A 25,309-nucleotide genomic window follows, 5' to 3' on the forward strand; every position below is an offset into this window, starting at 1 on the left:
GTATCTCCGCCAGCGGAGGAGGGTGGTCCGAACGGCGGTCGCGAGAACTAGCGGCGCTGCAGTTCCGTCTTGCGCCACTATCGGCACGTCGTCTGCTGCCACAGCATAACGCTGCGGTCCGCCGCACAGTTGCTCGCGGCAACTGCGCGGCAACTTTTTGATTGTACTAGTTAGGTGGGTACTTAGGTGGATATGCATAAGGTCGTCTGTATGCATTGGTCCGCATGCGTTGTTCATTGATTGGCTAAGAATCGATGTTCGGTCTATATTGCCACGCCCACTTGTTTTATTTTGATGTATTCGGGTTTGACCAGCAAGGACGGTTATCAACGCTCGACGCTGTCCGCGAAGCAGTGTTCGAGAAGCTTCGCGATTGTAATAGATCGTTTTGGTAAGATTGCGCGCTGCACGCGAATGTTCCAGCTTTGTCGAGAGATAACGCCGCCACCAGCGATATCGCTGGAAAGTTCGATAGCGCCTGTATAAAAGCCGACGCGCTTGACCGCTTGTCAGTTGATCGACGGTCGACGCTCTCTTCGCCGCTATCAGTGTATTGCTGTAGTTTGACTTTCAGTTTCCCGGCCAAATAAAGTTCGGCCAAATAAGTTCGGCCAAATAAAGAGTTTCATCTCGGACCTGCTGACTGCTGCCTTCGTCGACGTCACGACCCTGTGACAATATTTGAGCTGTCTACATTGCACTTAACTTCCAAGCATAGGAGTTTCTAAGCGAATGAGGGTTTTCAGAGTAATTCTTATGACTACCACCACAATTTTAGCCGCCGCCGTCTTATCTAGACCAAGAACAACCCAACACGTTTCTAAAAGCTTTTATAGTGCACAAAGAAGCGTACTAACTCGAGATACAAAAACGTTCTAGAAAAACAGTACTCATGTTTCTACAATTTATTGAAAAAACTTTCTCGAAAAACATCACCAATGCTTTGCAATGCTTACAAGACACGTTTTCGCGACGGTTAAAGGGATACTGACCCAAAATCAGAAAATTTTACGAGAACTCGGTAAATGAAATCTCAGTGTGCGATTACATCGAATAGATGTCGTCTCTGAGCAATTTTTTCAGCGGATAGTTGGGTGTGTCCAGATAAGATCGAACACGAGGTCCCGGTCACCATTCCCGATTTTGATGAAATTTACTGTAGGTCTAGGCATTACACCCAGAACAATGGTCTCGCAGTTAGTTTTGCGAAAAAAAAATTTTGTTCGCCCGAAAAAAAATATACAAATTTTGGCCGCAAAAAACACTTTTCCGCCAATTTCGCGATTTCTGAATTTTGAGCGTACCTAGGGAAAAAACGGTACACTTCTTCGTCACAATATTTATTCCCATTAAAGAACAAGTGAAATACAATCTTATGAGTCTATTATTTTTCTTGCTTGTCGAAGCACTTTTGAAGAAAAAAATCCCAAACTTGGCAAATCACACAAAATACCTGTATTTCAGGAATTTATTGCTTCAAGCAAGTTAAACTGAGGATAATAAAAATCGGTACACATTAACTTTGATACTTTCGCTCTCTTTTAAAATAATTTGCGTGGTTTTATCGCGCTCCGTTTTATTCGATAAGTGGGCTGAAACGCGATTTACCAAAAACGCCGAACTTTGAAAAGGATTTTCTCAAAAAGGCCATTTTTAATTTTTTTTAAAATCCCTCTGATTGAAGTCAAGGTCGTCTTCTACAATTCTGCAGAAAAAAACGTTGCATTATTTTGGTTGCTACCAAGTTATAGTGCGTCAAATGTGACCATGCCAGCCTAGCGGCCGCGTCGTTCGTTATGTGCTGAAACTCGTATATAAGTTGTTGAAAATACTTGTACATGACATAATTACAAATCAGCAGCTCCACACCAACAAATGCGCAGCCAGGTGTCATGGTTCAGCAAGCCTTGTCTTGCGATCAGCCGCTTGACAAACCCGCAGCAGCGGCCGCTCGATGCTGCGGGCACTCACATTACATGAGTGCCGCTTCGACTGCGGATGAGCTCCGCTTGCACGCCAAACTACGCTCAGAGGATAAACAAAAGAAGCAATGCTTCACTGTGAAAGTTAAAGGCTGTTAAGTGCTAACAAATCTCATAGTATGCAACGAAAACTCTGCCGGCAATTTCCAAGAGAGCGCCTCCAGTAGTGCGTTCATGTGTTGCTTTCTATCTTCTGATGGCCTAAAGATAATTAGGTTCATTCTATGAGCAACATATGACATCAAAAAAAAGCCACTGACGCCTAAACAAAGCTGTCATACGTGCTTCCGATGGTCGAACAACTCAAACTGCAGTTGTTAATTCATCTCGTGCCAGAACACTTGTGTCAGCCGGCTGTGAAAAGAAGTGTGTCCAAGTCCTTTGCTTCATTACAGAACCGCTTTTACGACACTGTATTGCTGTGCGTCCGTAGATAGAATATTCAACGCAAGTCGAACGTTTATCACGGTATTTTGCGGCTTCGGGCATAACAGCAGAAAAAAAAAAACATGCGTGCTGTATTGAAGGCGCTCACTGGGAAATTGCTGGCAGAGTTTTCGTTGCATACTATGAGATTTGTTAGCACTTAACAGCCTTTAACTTTCACAGTGATGCATTCCTTCTTTCGTTTGTCCTCTGAGCGTAGTTTGGCGCGCAAGCGGAGCTCATCCGCAGTCGAAGCGGCACTCATGTAATGTGAGTGCCCGCAGCATCGAGCGGCCGCTGCTGCGGGTTTGTCAAGCGGCTGATTGCAAGACAAAGCTTGTCGAACCATGACACCGGGCTGCGCATTTGTTGGTGTGGAGCTGCTGATTTGTGATTATGTGACGTACAAGTATTTTTAGCAACTTATATCCGAGCTTCAGCACATAACGAACAACGCGGCCGCTAGGCTGGCATGGTCACATTTGACGCACTATAACTTGGTAGCAACCAAAATAATGCAACGTTTTTTTTTTCTGCAGAATGGTAGATGACGACCTTGACTTCAATCAGAGGGATTTTTAAAAAAATTAAAAATGGCCTTTTTGAGAAAATCATTTTCAAAGTTCGGCGTTTTTGGTAAATCACTTACGTTTCAGCCCACTTATCGAGTAAAACGGAGCGCGATAAAACCACGCAAATTATTTTAAAACAGAGCGAAAGTATCAAAGTTAATGTGTACCGACTTTTATTATCCTCAGTTTAATTTGCTTGAAGAAATAAATTCCTGAAATACAGGTATTTTGTTCGATTTGCCAAGTTTGGGATTTTTTTCTTCAAAAGTGCTTAGACAAGCAAGAGAAAAAAATAGGCTCATAAGATGGTATTTCACTTGTTCTTTAAGGGGAATAAATATTGTGACGAAGAAGTGTACTGCTTTCTACCTAGGTATGCTCAAAATTCAGAAATCGCAAAATCGGCGGAAAAGTGTTTTTTGCGGCAAAAATTTGTATATTTTTTTTTTCGGGTGAACAACATTTTTTTTCTCAAAACTAACTGCGAGACCATTGTTCTGGGTGTAATGCCTAGACCTACAGTAAATTTCATCAAAATCGGGAATGGTGACCGGGACCTCGTGTTCGATCTTATCTGGACACACCCAGTTGTATTTTCAGTGTCTCATCTTTCTACGTCGCATCCTTCTACGGTGCCTTAAACAATTCGAACAGATCGGCCGTGATGTGAGCACCGAGCAGTTATTCGCGCGTACTCTGTCGCTAGAACAGTCGTCAGTGTTCAACTTCAGTTTTTCAACTTCACCGAGCAGATGTTCCATGCCCGCAGCACTTTACACTGTGCGACAGCCGTTTGCGTTTCGTGCTGTAGCCGTTCACTACGCAACTACAATTATCTTTTGCACAAGTAAGTCTCCGTTCCCGAAGCAAGGTGTGGGATTGGGGGGCTAGTTGGTATTCCATTATTAAACTGCTCAGCGCAAAAAATTTGACACGGTACACATAGAAAAGACGAGGACCAGCGCTGGTCCTTGTCTTTTCTATGTGTACCGTGTCAAATTTTTGCGCTGAGCAGCCCGTTCCCGAGCCGGCGAGTGTAAAATATTCCGCACATCTTGTTCAATACCTCGTCGTAAAATCTCTCGAAAATCCACTGCTTTGAAGGCATAGCGACAGCTGACAACTGATCGAATGTTAGTGTGATGCAACTCTCAGTCTCGGTAGCGTATATAGGTAATCGCCTGCCTTTCGTTTTGCTGTTCTATTTCTGGCGGCCAAACTGGGCACTGGACTTTCGCGGGACGCCATGCGTTTTTGGGGGGATTTGCGCCTCGGTCCCGAACATTTTGGCTTTGAAATGTGGGGTAGAAGTGCTGGGAACAAGCGCGGCACGGCACCGGGCGCGAGTTCCCACTTTCCACGTGGGATCAAAACGTCTTGTCCCGCAACGACACGACGATAGTGCTTTACAATGTCGTCACTCTCAAAATGAACGTCACAGACCTTGCATTTCGCAGTAAGCTTTCTATCTTTGCGATGCAAAGCTTGAATGGCGTAGGGTCTTTTGCAGGTACGAAGAAGTGTCGTGAAGCGGAGTCGTCGTTGCGGTAGCCGCGCTCTTGCAGCCCGGCGCAAAGCAAGTCGGCATACCGCACTGTGAATCTGTTCGCCCTCGTTACGCTTCGTACCTCATGCACGTGTCTTCGTACAAGACGCTAAGCCTGGTCAAGAACAGTCGCAAAAATGACGAGCTAACAAAGCGTAGACGACGCTGTAACCCACGTGCGCTCGTACATCGGCGGCGCCGATCACAACAAGCGCCAGCCGCGGGAGCTAGACGTGACTGCAGCGTCACTAGTTCTCACGACCGCCACGAGGACCGCCTCTCCGGCGGAGCTTTTAAACTGAGTTTGTTCTAGTAACGTTGCCGCACGCAGCGCGGAAATGGCGGCAGATACGTTTCACCCCGTCTCGGCATCGTTCGTTTCAGGGGAACTTGGAAACGCAAATGTAACTATTATTATACACAGAAAATGCCGCCCAGCCGGCAAATTTTGATCGTTATAACCGATATGCCGCCAATAACTTATCGTTATATATGGTTTTTTTCCTCATACACTTAATGCATAAAATGACACACTTAACTCGACCCATCGTTATAACCGATATATCGTTATATGTGGTATCGTTATAAGTGGACTGCACTGTATTTATTTTTGCTCCTGCATTCTGCAGGCAACTCCTTTAGCGATATTTGGGCAGCGTATGATACCGCTCAAAGCATTCTTCTATGTGCAGGCCAGGATTGTTACTGCAGGTCGTCTTCGTCACTCACTTCTGTCGAATCACTGTCATCACTGTCTGGTGGAGGCACGTAATTCTCTTCCTCACTAAAGTCATCCTCGCTTTGCCTAAAAGCACCACCGTAAAATGCACGCGATGAAAACGTGACCATGCTTCTCAGCTAACCGTGCGCGAGTGGGTACGCTCTAGGCTCTGTGCTGGGACGTCCGAAGCGTTTTCCAGCGGGCCCAGGCTGGGCTCGGGCTTAAAAGTGTGGGCCCGGGCCGGGCCCGGCCCGGCCTGAGCCGGCTCATTAAAAGGCATAAGTTGGGCCTTCGAGCACACGCAAACGTTATGCATTGCATGGTCTAAGGTATACTGTGCCAAGCTGCAGTGACACGTACAAAGAGCTGGCTCTTAGTAAAGCTTAGCAATAAAAACAGAAAAACAGTTGAAGTGCTATTTTTTTCACCAGTATAGATATATCATATCTATACTGGTGCGTTTATTTTATGCTGTATGCTCATGAATTAACCTGTATATATATGTTAACAGCGCTAACAATGGGCCAGATCACGGTTGTTCTCATGGGAGGAATAAAGAGTTCGGTCTTTTATTTGAGGTTGACACATACGGTAACCTTCATTTATATCCCTTGGTAGTACGTGCCAAAACCACGATATCATTACGAGGCACGCCGTAGTAGCACCGAATTAATTTCAACCACCTTGAGTTCTCTAATGTTCACCTAATCATAAGTATATAGACTGGTGTTCTGCATTTCGCCCCCATCAAATTACGGCCGCCGTGGCTGCGGGAATCGCACCCACGTCCTAGGACTTAACAGCGAAACAGCTTAACCGCTTAACCGAAACAGCTTAACACGCGCACCCTGCATAAGTTTAGTAATGAATGCCGTGGCCCGGGCCGGGCCCGGGCTTGGAACGACGGGCTCGGGCTGGGTTCGGTCATGTACGCCCGGGCCGGGCTCAGGCTGAGTTCGGTCATGTACGCCCGGGCCCGGGCCGGGCCCGCACTTGGAACCACGGGCCCGGGCTTCATAAAGCGGGCCCGGGCCGTAAAATCCGGCCCGTGCAGTGCTCTAACTTCCGGCACTTCGTTTGCGTGTACACATTGCTTACGGGGTGCGGTGCCTGAAGCATGCGGTGTATGGTCAACAGGCGCTCTACGTGACTCGCAGCGTGGGGTGCAATCACAAGTCTATGAATTATTGGGAGTTCTACATCAACGACGATGGCCTTTGATATAGAAGAAAAGAGCACAGGCCAACGGGGGAAGTGGTAATACTGTGGTTGCACGCGTCGAGAGGCGTAATCACGCCCCTGCCTGCTTGCGATTGTCCTGAGAAGGCTGCAGCAGACTGATGTGAAGTGTGTTTGTGTCGTTCCCAGTAAAAGCGTACAGTACACTTACAACGGCGCTACTGTTGCAGTACCATAAGCGCGCATTTGACGAGATAGTCAGTGCAGCGAGGTTTCTTGGCAGCCGCGCGGCACTCTTGAAGGGGGTCCCGCACGAGGTGGCAGCGAACGGCGGTGCAGCGCGGTTTTGTTGTCTGTTAAAAGCGTGCAGTACACTGGATGCTATGCCAACAGTGTGGCCGAGCAGGTAGCTGAAGGCGCTTATTGTGATGTTTTTCTGACAGAGTAACGCTGACCTACAGAGAGCTCTTGGTAAGATTGAAAAGCTGGCGTCTCTCATAATCATATTGTGGTTTTGGGACGTTAAACCCCAGATATTATTATTATTAAGCTTGAAAAGGTAAATAAGCAGATGACGCCAACGTACAAAAAGCCAAAGCAGTAATCTGCATATCAATGATCTTAACAGTGATTCCACTCCTGCGCCAACTGCGCCAAAGTGCGCCAAATTGTATTTACTGCGCCATCCTGATAATATCGACGAAATTTGCGCCAAACTGCGCCAAAGTCTCGGGTTTGGGGGCGTCTATCACCGGAAATCGCACCGCCGGCGCGTCAGAACATGTGCAGCTCGATCTTGGGGCTGCCAATAAAGTCGCAATCATGCACCAAGAATTATTCCGCTGAATAAATAGCGCTCGCGCGTGCGTTCCGAGTAAGCCACGATGCCATGCACGGTGCCGACGCAGCTTCTGTTCTGCAAGTCGGCTCGACAGCAAAACGCGCCCTCCGCAGAGGTTCGTGACGTCTAGGCCTATCGGCAGCGAGCAAGTGCGACGGCGATTCATCGGCGGACGTCGTCTGTTCCAGAAGCGCTGCTGATAGCTCGTTTCAAGCGCCGCACGGCACATAAGGAAAGCAATGTTCAGTAATAACTACATGAGTGCCGCTAAAATGTCTGTCACTTCTGTTTCCGGACATCGCGGAATGAAATCTGGGATCGCTCGCAGTAGATATATGGGACAATATCGAATTTTCCTTGCTTCGCGTTTATGGAAGAACAAGCGAACGGTGGAAACGCGTTGACACTTTTCCTCAGATATACTTTATCCATGGATCTTCATCCAGAACAGCTTTTTCGTAAATCTTTCCGCCAGCACGTCCGAGTTTGTAATCACTCTGCGGTAAATACCCCTAAAAGGCCCTGCCCTTTCGAGCTCACGTGCTAGGGTTCCAATTCGAATTTTTTTCTTGCTTTTTTAAAAATGTCATCTCATTAGTAAAATCATATCTCCTGGTCGGAGCAGCCGCAAATGCGCAGCTGTCAGTAGCGGGCCCGTCGCTGATGGCCCACAGTGAAGCGGCTACGCCATGTAACACGTCCGCCCCTCGCGTTCGGGGGTCAATAGCTAACGGTTAAAAAAACTCAGTTTCGCTTAAGAGCGAAGCAATGAATGCCATACCAAAAATTGTATTGTGAAACGAAGTAAGACTAGCAGCTAACTCTTTTGGATCCGATCTCGCGTAACTCAACAAAACGCTGGTTTAAGGGAATATGGCCCCTCCAGGAACCGAAGCGTTTTCTTGCTCTGGGTTCTCTAAACGCGAAGTAAGCGTTGAGAGCACAGCAAGTTTACGAGTCGTCTCCTGATGCCTTGAGATAGCGCGCGCGCAAGCGACTGCGCCCTTCGAGAGATGCGCCCCCCCCCCTTCCGCTCCCCTGGCGTCCCTTCATGCTCCTTACGAAAGACGGGCGGGGCGTTTCCTCTCTGTTTGATGAGCAATCGACGGCAGGCCCGCACGCGGGAAGATATTATCTCATGCGCTGTCCGTGCGGCGGAGACAGACGGCCGGCTAGTTTAATCTCCGCTTCAGCCGCGTTCGTCGCCAGCGCTCGCGAGCTTTTACCCGCGGCTAGAATGCGCGTGGTGATGTTATTAATTTGGACTTTATATGGAAAATTACGGCAACGGCGACGGAAAAAGTCCGCCGAGAGTGTCCATATAATTGCTATTGCAAGGGTCAATGTACGGGGCAAATTTTGCGCCCCCCCCTTAGGTGATTAGAGGGGGGCCGCCCCCCTGCCCCCCCCCCCCCCTGTGCGCACGCCTATGCTCCTGAGATGATTTTTTCCATGAGATTTGCAATGAATCGAAATATTTCTAGCCTTCATAAGAGCCCCATAATAATACTCAGGTGCTTGAATGTTAATGCAATATGCTTCTCTATTGCACTCCAGGATGTAAAATTCGCTGCTCCAAAGTGCTCCCAGATGCAAAATTATCTGCTCCAAAGTGCTCCAAGATGAAAATTTTGCTGCTCCAAAGTGCTCCAAAACGGAAATTTTGCTGCTCCAAAAATTGCTCCAAATCAGAAGTCCTCGGTAGCATCACTGTCTTAAGCAAAGGCCTACTGCTATGTAACTGCAATTATTGTGCAATCACAAATTTTTTTTATGAGTGCGATGCTATTATGTTTTTTTTTTTTTTGCAAATGTTTGAGGTGAACCTAGTTTCCAGAACCTTTTTTCAATTATTTCATGTTTGTTACACAAGCTAGATAAATGTAAAAAGGTAATGTAATTAATACCTGGTGATAATCTGTTAAAAACACTTTCTCCGAAGGCTGTTTCAGTGTTATGTGTATCCTTAGCGAATTAAAATATCTACTTGTACGCCCAAGTTGCTGCAAATTTGTTTTTTCAAGCTCCTAGGACGGCATATTAAATGCCGCCAACTGCTCCAAATCAAGGTTCTTCTGCTCCAAAATCGAATTTTTGCTGCTCAAAAAACTGCTCCCAATTCAGCTTCATTCGTCTCACCCCTGTGCATGCGGCTCCTGCTCGTGCAGAAATGATAAAATCTGGGCAACATCTCTAGGTTGGTGATAGCAAAAATTCGCTATATCAAGGATGTCTCCCGCTGCCACTTTGTTACATAGAGGTCGCAAATACATATGCTTCTTTGGAGTAATGGCGGGGAATAGAAAAACTTTGTAATATCGAGGAATTCTTTGTATTGAATTTCGTTATAGGCAGGTTTAACTAGCTTGAAAGTGTTTTGAGGAGACTTCTCTCCAGGCTCGTCAAAGCGCTCGGAAATGACTGAAGGCACAAGTATCGTGAAGCTTGTGGTAGCCTTGTAACTCATCGAAGTCTAGACCTCTGCGGGTTCAGGCTTGGGGGGGAGGGGCGAGCCACAGGGCCGCGTCCGCCGTCTCCTGCTCACGTGTAGTGCACTGCTCCACGCATGCTCAGCTAGCAAAGGCATCGAGTGCTGTGCGGCAAAATGCAGTGTTCAGTCTAATAACATAACAAACACTTTTTTATTTGCCTTTGGCAGCACCCCGACACTTAGCACCACGTCCGCTCCCGGGACGCGGGTAAGCAAACGGCTTCTTGTGCGGATGGTACACCAAGGGGAACTGCGAGCACGTCGCAGCTGGCAGTGACCGCTTTGACACGCCGCTCGGGAAAATGTCCTCTCGCGATGACCATTAGGCCTGGTCGCGAGAGCTAGGGCAAATCTCCGTACGTGTGGGCCTCCGACAAGTGTGGCTCAGTGTAGTATGACCACGCACGAGCGCTAGGCATTGCTCTTCGGCGGAGCGTGCGAAACTGGATCTAGCAACAAGGTAAATGCCGAGGGTGCCAAAGCACCGTAGGTGGGCTACAGTCCGGCGATTCTCAAAGGGGACATCGGAAGAAGAAAACACGTGCTTACCCAGCGTTGGATTAGCGGAACAGCGAAATGCCCACACAGGCTTCAGGTGCACCTCGGATTCCCACAAGCTGCTGTGAATTGATGTTGAAGGTGCTGCCAATTACCTGGAAATTGGGACATGTGGCTGAGAAGAGTGCAAGAAAGAGATTGCTAAGTGCGTTTATGAATTCAGGAGCAAGTGTAGGTGTTCTTGAATTTAGGAGCGGTATGTCTATTTCTACCCGGAAGACATAGGAAGGACCTGGTTCAAGAATCGAGCGTCCACTCTTGAAACCTGGTTCTTTTTTGCGCTGCATTCTTGGGCATGTTCACGAGCTCTGTTCGCACGGAAAGAGCCGCAGCTTTGCTGGAGACCCGGGCGCAGCTTCTGAACGAAAACGTAAGAATCTTCACAGAGCAGGTGACTCGACTTGTGTGCCACCGATGCTACCATGTCTGAGGAGAAAATAGTTTGCTTCTTGATGCGGGGAGTAAAACAAGAACTCATATTTAAACTTTTTTAGTGCACACAAAAGACAAGAACAAAAATCGCATCATCTCCCGCTAAAGGGGACCATGAGGCGATGCGAAGCAGCGATTCGGCATGTAGAGCCCGGGTTTCAAAGGGGGACTGGAGAGGGGATGGGAGAGGGGGAAAGGGGAGGGGGAGGGGAAGTGGATAGGGTGAGGGGAAATGGGAAGTGGAGAGGGAGAGGAGGTGTGTGGAGAGGGCTTGCGCATGTGCAGTAAGGGTGGCCACGCCGCACACCACCACCACCGGATTGAACTCCGCTATAAGGTGCTTCACATCTAAAAGAGACCACAGGCGCTTTTTTAGTGCTCGTGTGTCTCTTTCTTGTCCTTGTCTTTTGTGTGCGCTAAAAAAGTTTAAATATGGATACATACCAACTTGCCCATTTTTCAGTCTTACTGCAAAACAAGAACTGTTCACGTGTAAAGCGGCATTCATACAGGGGACAAATCATCAGGGGATAAAGGCGGAGCCTAGAGACGTCAGCTCGTGAGGAGAATTCTCCACAAATGTCCCCCACTCACACGGACGAGGTAAACTGAAGGGGATACCAGTGTTAGCAGACTACTCTGGTGGCTTGTACCGTGCATTTCACCAGTTGCCAGCTGCTGACCAGGGTGTCTACTGACCTGGAAAACTTGGAAAAGTCAGGGAATTTGAACATGTCTGGAAAAGTCAGGGAATTTCTGAAAAATCTGGCCAGGTCATGGAAACTGACTGTAGTCTTGGAGATCGTCACAAAAATATTCATTACCATTGATGAAAGCTTAAAAAAAACCGCTCCTTCAACCACACAGAACAGCTAAGCAGAAGCATAGTAAAAAAGAAAAGTAGTGCATAGCTGGTGCTTCTACTTTCCGAGTACAACGTTACTAGCGCGCATAAAATTGTACATGTTTGTTTTGGCCGCGATCTCGGCTTGGCTTGAGGGCCTTCTGGTTAGGCTAGAAGTGCCATCAGCAGAGGGCAAGGAGCACAGAATATGCGAGTTGTAGTTATTATTTTTTACTGAAAAGTGTAGTTTACAGGTGCAAAATTGGACTGGGATACAAAGACAGTAGTAGAGTAAATATGGTAATCCAGATCGGATCGGATCCAATCCACATCTCAAGCTGCCTGGGCTGCAGCCATATTGCCATTCTTATTGCGATGCAGTGAGCATGCAGTGAGTTGCTATGCCTCCTGCGAAGAAGTGTTCATTTAGCCCTGACTGCGTGAACACGGAAATATCCGAGCACGCGTCATGGATTAGAGCAGTGCCGAATGTTACAAGTAAGGCTCAGTGTGCAACATGCCAGAAGACTTTCACGCTAGCAATATGGGCATCGCTGCTGTCTCCAGTCACGCTGTGAGCAAGAAACACCTAGCTGCCGTGAGCGTGGTGCAGAGTGCTTCCCAGACAAACATCCGCGGGTTCAGGCTACCGCGGGTTCAGGCTTAGCGAGCCAGAGGGCCGCGTCTACCGTTGCCTGCTTACGTTTAGCGCACCGCTCCGCGCGCGCTCAGCTAGCAAAGGCGTTGAGCGCTGCGCGGCATAAACACAGTGTTCGAGATAACATACACACACAAACACTTTTTTTGCCTTCGGCGGCACCCCAACACACACAGTACACGTCCGCTCCCGGGGCACGGGGAAGCAAAGGGCTTCCCACGCGGACGATACACCAAGGGGTTCCGCGAAGCACGTCGCAGCTCGCAATGGCGAGCTTTGACACGCCGCTCGGGAAAAAGGTCCCTCGCGGCTATGCTGCGCACTCTCGCGATGACCACTGGGCCTGGTCGCGAGTGCTAGGGCAATCTCCGTACGTGTGGGCCTCCGGCAAGTGCGGCTCGGCGTGGTACGACCGCGCACGAGCACTAGGCACCGCTCTTTGGCTTCACGTACGAGCCGGAGCTAACACTGAGGTAAACACGCCTGCAAGGATGCCGAGGCACCCAGGCAGGCTACAGTCCAGCGATTCCCAAAGGGGACGTTGGACCGGAAAGAAATACGTGCTTACCCAGCGGCGTCCGAGGAGAGAGAGAGTTCGTCCCGGCCTGCACGCGCGTCCGTCGCGCTGAATTTCACGGCTCCCAGACCGCGTGCAGCGCCACCACGAAAGCCGGCGCGTAGCGCAAGATGGCGCCACTTGCCGTCGCAGGAGAACAGGAGAGGGAAAGGATTCGCAGAACGGCGAAATGCCCGCGCAGTGGCTTCGGGCGCGCCTCGGATCCCCACATCCTCCTCTCCTTAAATCACCCTATACCGGTCTGCAAAGGCAGCCGGTCGTCGCCCATGCATGCAAAGGCGTTATGCAATGAGCAACAGCTAACCTCAGCCCAGGCCCACAACTGCTGCTAATTACTCTACAAATAAAAAAGGAAAAAAAAATACACTTGAAATACACTATACTATACAATATGATGCTACGGAAGGGGCGTAAAAGAAATTAAGACGAGTGTTCGTGATGCTCACACGGGAGAGCGTCCACGGCGCGGAGGGGAGGCGGCGCGTAATGTTGCTGGCCAGAGTGCGAGGCAAGAGGCCTGTTTGATGTCCGCATGCCCGGAACGGGCTCACCTTCGGCTCGTCGATCTAGTCGACGACAGGCCCGCAAGTCCGACGAACGCCACTTCGGTGGTGATTCGGAGGTCCCGAATCCCAGGCTGGATGACCAAAGACCTCGCTGGGACAGCCGGTCCCTCTGCCGTAATCCTGACGCCAACCCAAATTGGCTGCAAGGCGTCCCGGCGTCGGCAGAGAGCCGGGAGCAGCTGCCATGTTAGCTAGCCTCGTGCAGCAGCCGTGAGGCAAACGGCAGCAAGGCTTCTCGGCGACGGCCGAGACAAGGACACAGCTGGACGGTCCGCCTGACGTCAGCAAGTTCCCGAACACCTCCAGGGTCCACGGCGATAGGGTGAAGGTGGTTTCATATGGTGTCGTCACCACGCCGCACACTTCCAGGGCACGCACAGATCCACCACGCACGTACACACACACACGCACACACAGCTCCGAAGACGGGCTTCTCCCAACGCGCCACGCGATGGAAGGCGCGTAGCGTCCTTCGTACCTCTCCCCCCACTTAAGCACCAGTATTCACGACCCCTTCCGCAGGCAAAAGAAAAAAAAACATGGCGAAAAAGTAAACACAACCAAATGACACTCCATATGCGAAGAAAAAAAAATACGAGAAACACATCAAGTATAAACATGAACACTCAACCAAACAAAAATAGCAGCAACTGGGCGGGGGCCGACTTCTTTGCGAGCACTGGCTGTAAAGAAGCTAGCCTACTGAGGTTAGACAGCAAGGTGAGGGCCTTCAGTTGCGGAAATAAGTCCGCCGTCCGGCGCGGAATCACTAAGGTGACCGCTTCCTCAGGTTATACCGGTGCATAGTCCGAATGCGGTCCGCCGTCCCGGGTGTGCCCCGTCGCTTGCATGCAGTGCCACTGGGCGCTGGCGCGAGCTCGTCAGACCTCGACGCAAAGGCTTTCAGGTCTGCGATGTGGGCACGGCTGAGTTTTCCCGAAAGGGGATCTTTCAGCAAGTACGCGAGCGGAGTCCAAGCTTTCTCCACTCGGTACGGACCAAGCCACTTAGGAGCGAGCGAGGCTGAAAACCCCTTGCTCGCGTCGCTAAGAGCGTGGTTGCGCTTCAGGACAAGATCACCTACCCTAAATGAAAGATGGCGATGTTTCCGGTCATACTGGGCCTTCTGCGCAGCCCTGGCCGATGCCAAACTCTGCCTTGCTCTACTGAGAGCTCGACAAAGCCTGTCCCGAAGCTTTGATGCGTAAGCAGAACAGTCTGCTGGTGCTTCCTCGTCTCCGAGCTGGCATTGCATGACACTGGTCACCGGATTTGCCAACTCCCTTCCGAAGTTGAGGAAAGCAGGAGAGAAACCTGTAGAGCGACTCTCGGAGGTTCGGATTGCGAACGCGAGCTCACTCAAATGGTCTGCCCAGTCTTTTTGACTTTCGGCAAAGGCCGCCAACATCGGTTTGAGCGTACGATTAGTTCGCTCCGTCAAATTGGACTGGGGATGGTAGGGCGAAGTGGTGCAGTGATTAATTCCCAGGGAACGGCACGTATCACCAAACACCCGAGCGGTGAAATACGACGCGTTGTCAGTAATCAGTCTTTCCGGAAAACCGAACCGACAAAACACTTCCTGCAGCCTCTCAAGCACCGCTCGCGCTGTCACCTTCCGAAGTGGAAACAATTCCACCCACTTCGAAAAATGATCCACGACTACCATCAGATGTATGAACCCCTGCTTGCTTCTGGGGAACGGCCCCATTAGATCGCAGGCGGCTACTTGCCACGGACGCTCACTGACAATCGGTTTCATCAGGCCGGGCGGCTTGCCACCCCTTGATTTCACCGCTTGACAGACATGGCAGGAACGGCAATAGCGGAAAATGTCACGCTTCATGCCAAGCCAGGTCACAGTCTTGCTCAGTTTTGCAAAAACTTTGGAGCCACTCAGGTGACCGGCCATGGGTTCGTCGTGAGAGGATCGCAACAGTGCGGCTCTCAGACTTTTGGGCATAACCACCTTAAACGGGTCCACGGACTCCTCATCGGTGGCTATGTATTTCAGCAGGAGCCCGTCATGGTCGAGCAAGTATGTATCCGCGGGGGACCCAGCGACACACGCTGGTTCCCGTCCCCCTGCGCCCGCCGCACTACCAGCAGCGTCACGGCGCTCCGTCTCCCTGAGACCGTCGCTCAACTCGCGACAAAACGGATCATCTTGCTGGGCCTTCAGTAGCTCTTGCCTGCTGAAAGCGATTCCCATTCTCCCAAAGGGGAGCCTGATATCGTTTTTACTCAGAACTGCAGCCATCGCTGCCGCTTGCGTCGGCCTCATGGGTTTGCTTTCGAGTAGCTTCCCCTCTCGCCCGCTTCGCGGAGCACTGCTTGCCTGGCCCGCGGAAAGGGTTTGCTCGTCGGCGCACTCACCCTTCTCTCCGCTCGGCGGCTCGGCCGCCGTTTCGCCCCCGTCGCTTGCTTGCGTAAAGGCACCGCTTGCGGCTGTCGCACCGGGATCCAGGCTCCCGGTAGACACTGGGGCACGGGGTAGCGCGTCAGCTACCACGTTAGTGCTCCCCTTCCGATACTGCACTGAAAAGTCATAATGCTGTATTAGGAGAGCCCAGCGCGCCAGCCTGCCCGCAGGCTCACAGAGCCGCATCAGCCAGCTTAGCGCGCTGTGATCTGTTTGCACCACAAACTTCGTCCCATCCAGGTAGACATCAAACTTCCGCAGTGCAAACAACGATGGCGAGACACTCCCTCTCAGTCACGGAATAATTCTTCTCCGCGGGTATCAGCGAGCGGCTGGCAAAGGCCAGCGGCTGCAACACGCCATCGTATTCCTGTAGGAGAACTGCTCCTAATCCCAGATCGCTCGCATCAGTCTGGACCATGAACGGTCTGGTCAGGTCGGGGAGCTTCAGCTGCGCTGTCTCCGCAATGGCGCTAGACAGACGGCAAAACGCCTCTTGCTGCTCAGGTCCCCATCGCCACACCGCAGACTTACCCAAGAGCTTGGTCAAGGGCGCCTGCACTCGGGCACAGGACGGAATGAACGACCGGTAAAAGTTGGCCATTCCAAGAAAGCGGCGCAGGCCGCGTACGTCCTTGGGCGCGGGGAAATCGAGGATTGCTCGAAGTTTCTCCCGGTCTGGCTCAGTGGAGCCTTCGCCCAGCGTAAACCCAAGTAACTGAACTCGAGTCTGCGCTAATTTGGCTTTCGCGGGATTTAACATCATCCCGGCAGCCCTCACCCTCCCGAGCACATCGGCAACATGGGCCAAGTGCTCTTCGAAGGTTTGTGAATAAATCACGATGTCGTCGAGGTGGCACATGCAGTATGACCACTTTGCTTCCCCGAGGACGCGGTCCATGAGTCTCTGAAAAGTCGCAGGAGCATTACAAAGACCAAAGGGCATACGAGTGAACTCAAACAACCCTCTGTGGGAGGTGAACGTGGTCTTGCACCGCTCACGCTCATCCATCCGGACCTGTAGGCAACCTTTGGAGGCATCTAACGTGGTGAAGTACCGCGCAGTGCCGAGGTTTCCTATGATGGAGCTAATCGTGGGGAGCGGATAGGCATCCTTACGAGTCACTCCGTTCAGACGGCGGTAGTCTACGCACAGGCGATGGCTCGATGCTCACCGGAGCCGAAGACTACCGCGGGTTCAGGCTTAGCGAGCCACAGGGCCGCGTCTACCGTCGCCTGCTTACGTTTAGCGCACCGCTCCGCGCGCGCTCAGCTAGCAAAGGCGTCGAGCGCCGCGCGGCATAAACACAGTGTTCGAGATAACACACACACAAACACTTTATTTGCCCTCGGCGGCACCCCAAACACACACTACAGCGTCCGCTCCCGGGGCACGGGGAGCAAAGGGCCCCCGCAGGCGGACGGAATACACCAAGGGGTTCCGCGAAGCACGTCGCAGCTGGCAATGGCGAGCTTTGACACGCCGCTTGGGAAAAGGTCCCTCGCGGCTATGCTGCGCACTCTCGCGATGACCACTGGGCCTGGTCGCGAGGGTTAGGGCAATCTCCGTACGCGTGGGCCTCCGACAAGTGCGGCTCGGCGTGGTACGACCGCGCACGAGCACTAGGCACCGCTCTTTGGCTTCACGTACGAACCGGAGCTAACACTGAGGTAAACACGCCTGCAAGGATGCCGAGGCACCCAGGCAGGCTACAGTCCAGCGATTCCCAAAGGGGACGTTGGACCGGAAAGAAATACGTGCTTACCCAGCGGCATCCGAGGAGAGAGAGAGTTCGTCCCGGCCTGCACGCGCGTCCGTCGCGCTGAATTTCGCGGCTCCCAGACCGCGTGCAGCGCCACCACGAAAGCTGGCGCGTAGCGCAAGATGGCGCCACTTGCCGTCGCGGGAGAACGGGAGAGGGAAAGGATTCGCAGAACGGCGAAATGCCCGCGCAGTGGCTTCGGGCGCGCCTCGGATCCCCACAAGATGTATCGGCTGCGCCAAGCACGAGTGCTCAAAGCGTGCCTGTTAAGGGGGGACGCGGCTTTCGTATCGCGAAAAATGGCAAAAAAAAATCGATTTTTTGAAAATCACATTTTCAGTTTCTGTAGCCCTTTTTATATCCGATTCCAAAATATCTTCACCGAAAACCGCGTAGAAGTGCTATAAAAAAATTGTTGCGCCTGCCGAGGTGGCGAAAATTATTGGGGAAATCGCAAGAAAACACTGATTTTCAAAAAATCATAGCTCCCCAACGACGCCACCGGGCGCCGATATCTTGGGCTCATCGGAAAGCGCATTTCTCCGTCTTCAAATTCCCCGCCGCAGCTGGCTCCTCCCTTCGAAAACAAGCGCACAAAAAGCAAATGTTCGAAGGTCGTTTCGAGCCCTCCGATTGGCCGCGTCCGCCATGTTGCCCCAGCGCGCCTCGCCATTGGTCCGATGCTCGCTCCGGGAGGTCGTCGTCTGCAGCTCGTGCGTCTCGAGCTCACGGCTGTCGAAAGTCGCGCTACATCGTTGCGTGTTCGCAATCGCTCTGTGTTCACGGCTCGACGATAACTTTGAACAAGAACTACGTTTTAGTTTGGAGCTACTAGCGGAAGCTCGGTGGGATTACGATGGCGCGCCGCACTCGTAGCGAACATCGCAAACGCGCGTCTCGGACCGACTTTCTAGCGTTGACTCGTCGGATCCGTGGTTGGAGGTTCTGCTTATGCGCACTTCGGACGTCGTGACGAAGATGATCGCAGGACGACTCTTTGTACTCGCGACCACGCATTACGTACTTTGAAACATCGGGCACCGCGGCCGGCGCGTCTACTGCTCGGAGTCGTCACTAGGCCTAACTCCGCTCACGGCGTCGGCACGCGAGACGAACCTCGAACTTTGCGGGCAAGAGCAACGCGTTAGCGGACTCGCGGCAGTGTGCTTCTTCGCAAGGAACGAAGCGCTTCCCCCGCTGGCTCCTCGGTACAGCGGATGGTCATTTTACGCATCGGCAGCGGACCCCACGGCCAAGCTCGTCGCGCAGCGGGCGCGCGTCGGCGTCCCGCAATGCGAGGCCAAACACGTTGCGCGCCTATTTTTCGTCGCCGCACCTAGGCATATTGCGCATCGTCACCGAATGCCGCCACCCAGCACATCGCGTGCCGACTTCCCGGACTATGCGGCCGAGCACTTAGAGGTGAAATAAAGCACTGTTGATGCAATTTAGGCGCGCTTGGAGCCGTGCGTGGTATCGCCGTAAGCGCTCATGAATCATCTGAAAAAATAAAAGCCTCGCAGAAAACCGTGTCCGCGACCGGGTGAATGATGAAGCGCATCGCAGGCGAGGTTTACAAATTAGCTTGACGAGTGAAACAGGGAGATGAATTCATATCTGCCCAGTTTGCGTCTTGAATAAACTGCTAAGGAATTCCTATTCCACCAATGTCTTGGCCATAACTGCCTGTTATTTAGGAGGAAGTGATAGGTTGCCATGATGAGAGCCGCTTTTAGTATCCTATAAAAATGATTCAATGATCAATTGCAATCAAGACTGTTAATTATGTTAATGAAAGCATGAATACAAGAAAGCTGGCAAATCATCATAGTACATGACCTACTTGAATTACAATATCTTGTTTTTTGTCATGTCTATTACACCACTTCATAACTTCGTTTAAAATTCATGCTACATGTTCTTTGTATATCAGAAAAGGATTTTAAGAAAAAAGAAAGAAAACAAAGGCACAACCGATGAAAGGCCACATGTGCAGGAGGTCCAACCTTATAAAACACCTTAAAGATCACAATCTTCTTGTGTTTTAGAGAAGCAAGGCACCTCAAACTAAAGACAGGGCACTCAAGAAAGTGCACATTACGAAGGACTCAAAAGATTACGACCCCAGTGCCTTTTGATGAAGTAATATCGTTGGTACAACTTTAAAAGCCGTTTTCTCAAAACGACTTTTCTTGCTTCCTGCTTCGCTTGTTCCGCTGATTTCTCACTGACCGCTGGGTCTATTTCAGTTCCGTTTTTTGTTCTATATTCCTTGAAGCACAGTTCAGGGCGTGACATTCTTGCTTTTTCAGTATGGCGTTTTGATAATTAGCTATTTGACGAGTTGCACAAAGCCTCAATGCCTGTTGCGCAGTCACCTCATGAAAAATGAAAACTAAAAAAAATTTTGTTGCAAATAAAAAAATCTAAGAATGTCACGCCCGCAATCAGACATCTTAGAATGCATAGCACTTTGAACGAGTTTCCTATCGCATTTTTTAAGCGAGTCAGACTCGGAACAAGAGCAGAAGGTGAAATATATTGTAAATCAAAAAGTTGTAAAGATATATTCATGAAATTTCTGCAGTAGCATTAAAACAACATTTCAAATAAGTGTGCCAATTTTCATCAAAATCCATGAAGAAATAAGAAAGTTGGTACCGAAAGCCACGTCCCCCCTTAAACCAGTGGCCGTCGCGCCTGACGTGAAGGCATCCTTAAGTGAGTTTCTAGTCAAGAAATGTGTCACGAAAGCAGAAGTTGTTTGGTGTCTGAACACTATAGCGACCCATGGATCGTTTCGTTTAGCAGCAGCGTCAGTGGCACTTTTTCCCATCATGTTCCCCACGTGCGACGTTGCGAAGAAGTTGCAACTTGGTAAGGACAAAGTTGCCTATACAATTTGTTACGGTACAGCCCCGTACTTCCGAAACAGGCTGCTATCAAAGCTGCATGATGTCCCACACGTGGTTGTGGCTTTTGACGAGCCTCTGAACAAAATTGCTCAGAAAGAGCAAATGGACGTTTTGATCAGGTTTTGGCACCCAGCTGACGACATTGTCAAAACCCGCTACCTCACGTCTTGTTTTTTAGGATACACTCGCGCAGAGGATTTAGCTGCTGCTTTCAAAAAAGCCACCGAGAACATTGAGCCGGCAAAAATACTTCAACTTTCGATGGATGGTCCAAACGTCAATTTGAAGTTGTTGAAGTCATTGAAGCAAGAGTTTTCTGCGTCTGATGGAAATCAGAATATTGTGGACATAGGAAGCTGCAGACTGCACGTTGTGAGTGGTGCATTTAAAACGGGCCACAATGTCACAAAGTGGAACACAGTAGTGTTTCTTAGAAGTATGTACAATTTATTCAAGAACGTCTCTTCACGCTGAGCCGACTATGTCAATTTCACAGGGAGCACACTGTTTCTGCTAAAGTTTTGCTCAGTGCGCTGGCTGGAAAATGGCAAGGCTCTTGCTAGGGCACTGCGAGTCCTCTCAAATGTGGTCAGGTATGCTGAGCATGTCAAGAAAGAAAAGAAACCTCCAACGTGTGGCAGCTATGTTCATGTCGAGATGGCTGTGAAAGACGAGATGCTGCCAGTAAAGCTGACCTTTATGCTTTCAGTTTCAGAAGAATTGGAGCATTTTTGTCCGAGTTTCAGACTGAGAAGCCGATGCTGCCTTTTCTCGCAACAGCGCTGGACGGCCTGTCGCGGTCACTGCTGGGACGAATCGCATTGAAGGAAAAGCTGGATGCTACAGGCACATTTTCAAAACTGATGAAAATTGATCTGGAGAACCCGAACAACATCATTGGTATAGCTACCTTTGACATAGGCCTTGCCGCCAAAAGTGAGTTGCGAAAGATCACTAAACCATCTCACGCTGCGGTGGTAAGTGTAAAAAAAGGATGCATCTTATTTATTAAAGGCCTGTTCGGCAAAGATAATCGAAAGATCACCTCTGAAATACAAGCTGACAAGGGGGGCCAGTTGCTTAAACCCAGCAGTTTGTGCCGCCTCTGCAGAAGCTGGCCAGAAGCAACAAAACGTTGCACTTGAAGTACTTATAGAACATGGGCGCCTTACAGGCCTACAAGGAGAGAGAGCAAGTAGATCATATGTACAAGTGTGCTCGAACAGCACAGCACAAGTGCGTTTGCGAAAATTTGATCGCGCAAGAGAACGCTTGGAGAAACTGCTGGTGGAACTCTGTGCAAGTTCTCAGGAAGAGCTACTGCTGTTTGTGAAGATTGTGCTGTGCCTTTCACATGGAAATTCTTCCGTGGAGCGGGGATTTTCGGTGAACAAGGAATGTCTTGTGGAAAATATGAAGGAGGAGTCACTTGTAGCACAAAGGTTAGTGTACGATGAGGTGACTGCAGCAGGTGGTGTTGCAGAAGTTGACGTAACAGACAAGATGATAGACATGGTCAAAGTGCCAACATCAGATGGAAGGAAGACTTGGAGAGGAAAAAGAAGGAACGGTTGGACGTATTGGATGCTGAAAGAAAAAAAGAAGAGGACTGCAGCTCTTGTGCAAGAGCTTGAATCAAAGAAGCAAAAACTGATGAAGATGCACAGCTTCAGGTCTCCATGCTGCAGCAAGAGATTGAATCTTTGAAACAGTGAAGGCATTGCCGATGCAAATAAACAAGCTTTTTGGTTTGTCAAGGGACAATTATTGTGTCTTTTAATATTTTATTCATTGTAAAGGATGCTTTCAGCCAAGGGAATGCAATAAAGCAGCATGGTTTTCATTTTATATGAGCGCCTCATAATTTGTTTTTTGTTTGTTTCCAGTGTGCAGTTTCTTCCAAGAAGGCGTACTGGTCATGGAATTTGCTTAAAATGGTCATGGAAAACCTGGAAAAGTCAGGGAATTCGGAAAATTTTAATTGGTAGGCACCCTGCTGACGATGAGTGGCAGACGAACAGTCCCAGTCTGGGCACCCACTGCTGGGTGGCTAGAATCCACTGCCGCTCTCTGCAGGAGCAAATGCAACAATGTTGCCAAACAAGAGCCCGAAATTCCGCTATATCCCCCACCACCGGGGGATCGTTTGTCTTGTCGGGGGGAAAGGTCCCAGTGTCCGAGGAGGCGCAGAGGGGGGGGGGGGGGGAAGCACCCACTCACTAATCTGTGACGACGTGGTCACGTGATCCGCAATCTCCCTGTGACCCCGAGGATTTCTCCCTCGTGTGAATACCCCTTAACTTCCTTCATGTGTCCTTGTCTTTTTGTGCTATTGAACGATTCAGCCTGCAGCTGTACCTGACCCAGGGATGCAACAGCTGCGCCAATTGCGCCAATTTGATACAATTCCTTATTTTTGCGCCAAGCTGAGCTAAAACCGTGAAATTGGTTAAAATTGCGCCACGCTGCGCCAAAATGCCCGACCAGCTTAAAATTTTCTCAGTTGCGCAAATTTGAGCAAAAAATGGAGGCCGCGTTGGTCATCTGCAGTGTGAGCATCGTCATCCAATACAGACGTACAGACCCTAACACCTCGCGAAAGAAAAAAAAAAAGCTCAGTTTCACCGCAAGGATGAAGCAATGAATGCGGTAGCAACAAATTGTAATGTTATACGAAGTGAGGCTGGCAGCAAATTCTTTTGTATCTGATCTCGCGTAACTCTACAAAACGGTGTAAGAGAATACGGCTGCTCCAGGGAAAGATGCTCTTTCTGCACAGTGTCTTCGCATTGAGAGCGCAGCACTTAGCAGGATATACGAGGCGCCCGCTGATGGCTGCCGAGTTAGCGCGCGCGCGCCAGTGATCGCGACTGCGACCTTAGAATGAAAGTTCAAAGTTGCTACTCGAGCGACAGCCCGCCCCCCTGTCGCGTCTTTTCATGATCATTCAAGACGGGCGGGGCGTTTCCTCTATGCTTTGATGGCAGCTTCCTGAGCGGAGTGGTGTTATCGCATACGCCCTCCAAGCGACGGAGATGGGCTGGCTCGTTTGATATCTGCTTCAGCCGCGTTCGTCACCCGCATTCGCGCGCTTTTACCCGCGGTAGAACATACTACGCACAGGGATATGTTATCAATTTGGACTTTACACGGGAGGTGACGGGAAAAACTCGTCGAGAGTGTCCATATAGTTATCGCAATAGAAAAGGACAGTAGTTCTCAAATTTCCTAATGCTTGTTTTATTGCGTGCAGAACGCTTTTTAAGCCACTTTTGCCGCAGTACACTGGTGTCCTGCGGAAAAGCATACTGAGATTTAGAAGGGGCTATTAGTACTAGCTGTCAGGACACAGCACATTTTGTTCCTTAATTGCTCATTCGTGCACGCGCCGTGTAATTACGAGTACTAGTATGATCGCTGACGTCTACAAAATTATTGGCAGTCATTTGGAGCTGCTGCGTATGGCGTTTCTGCGGCCTTGAGAAACAGTAGACAAAAGCGTATGCCAGTTTTCTTTTTTCGCTACCCCCACTTGCTCCTGCTTTACGAATCTTCCAAATTTCCATGTTGCCAGGTTCGCAGGTCCACATTAGCATTTCCAGTGCCTGTCGAATTATTCGACAGGGCCTGCAAATGCTAATGTAACTTAGTCATTGTTTGCACTGTGGGGTGGCTCAAAACACTGCTTATATTGAAATAGCGGTGTTCACGTGCACTGTGCACTAATTAGCTGATATTGAATTACATATTTGTAATTGTAATAAATATGTATTTGTTTTTACATATTTTGTTTTCCTTTCTAAAAATAAGCCTTCTGTGTTATACTGCTCCAAATTTGGGATTTCGGGCTAAAAAATTCAGGTTTTTTTTTTTCGTAACCTGCTGCAAATTTGGATTTTTGTGCTCCAAAAGCAACATTTTGCTGCTCCAAAAATTGCTCCAAATCCTATTTTGGCTGTTGCATCCCTGCAGACCGCACAACTCGCCGCTCTTGTTAGGAACTGTTCGCTGCTGTGTACGCTAACTGCCCAACAGAGTTAGCGAATTCCTCATGGAGGCTATAACGATTGAGAGGACGCTTGAGGTGCAGATGAGGCATTACAGCCAAGGCTTACTGATGCTAAACTGTGCTGAAGCTCACACGTTTTAGGCTCTGACGACCTGCGTAAAGAGCTGTGCAAGATGTTTCCTGGATCACAACCTCAGGTGAATTCAGTAGCAGACATCGTTCGTGAAGAAATCCAGTGCTCACTGGGAGTTGCTGAACCACCTAAGCTGGAAGCCATGAGCTACGCTGTCACCACTTCGCGCCCACGCCGAGGCCCCGCGCCATCACAGTTCTGTCGCCAGACACTGCTGCTACATCCGATGCCATCCTGTCTGCCTGTGGGCCAATGCTGCACCCCATTAAAGACCGGCGTTTTGCGTGCCCCCCCGACCATTGACTGCTTTGTTACCACTACGGAGAAGCCGGCCACACCTACCTTTGCTGCTAGTGCTGCGTAATGGGCCTGCATGGCTTCACCACGAGCTGGGAGTGTGCGAATAGTGAAGACAATGAATGGAATACTATTCGAATAGTCTTTGAATAGTAAGGCAACCATTTTCAAAGCACTCCTAGACTGGTAATGTAGCCATTGTTGAAACAGGCCAAGAATTCCACAGCATTTTATTTGAATCAAGTACTCACAAGCTTTAACAAAGAAAAATATAATTACTTTTAACTAAAGAAAAAAATAACAACCAAAATTATACAAACTGAGGCAAGCTCGTATACAGTAGCAACTAGAGCCTTGGAAATATTTTGTAACTGGAG

At 49.8% G+C, this 25,309-nt stretch overlaps 1 protein-coding gene across 4 annotated transcripts in view; it reads left to right on the forward strand.

Moving 5' to 3' along the window:
• The window catches only part of LOC119397017 (splicing factor, proline- and glutamine-rich), a 206,403-nt gene that overhangs the window by 112,239 nt on the left and 68,855 nt on the right, over nt 1-25,309 (forward strand). The gene's annotated exons all lie outside the window — the stretch shown is intronic.

Source organism: Rhipicephalus sanguineus, chromosome 6, assembly GCF_013339695.2.
Source record: "Rhipicephalus sanguineus isolate Rsan-2018 chromosome 6, BIME_Rsan_1.4, whole genome shotgun sequence".
Classification (NCBI taxonomy): domain Eukaryota; kingdom Metazoa; phylum Arthropoda; class Arachnida; order Ixodida; family Ixodidae; genus Rhipicephalus; species Rhipicephalus sanguineus.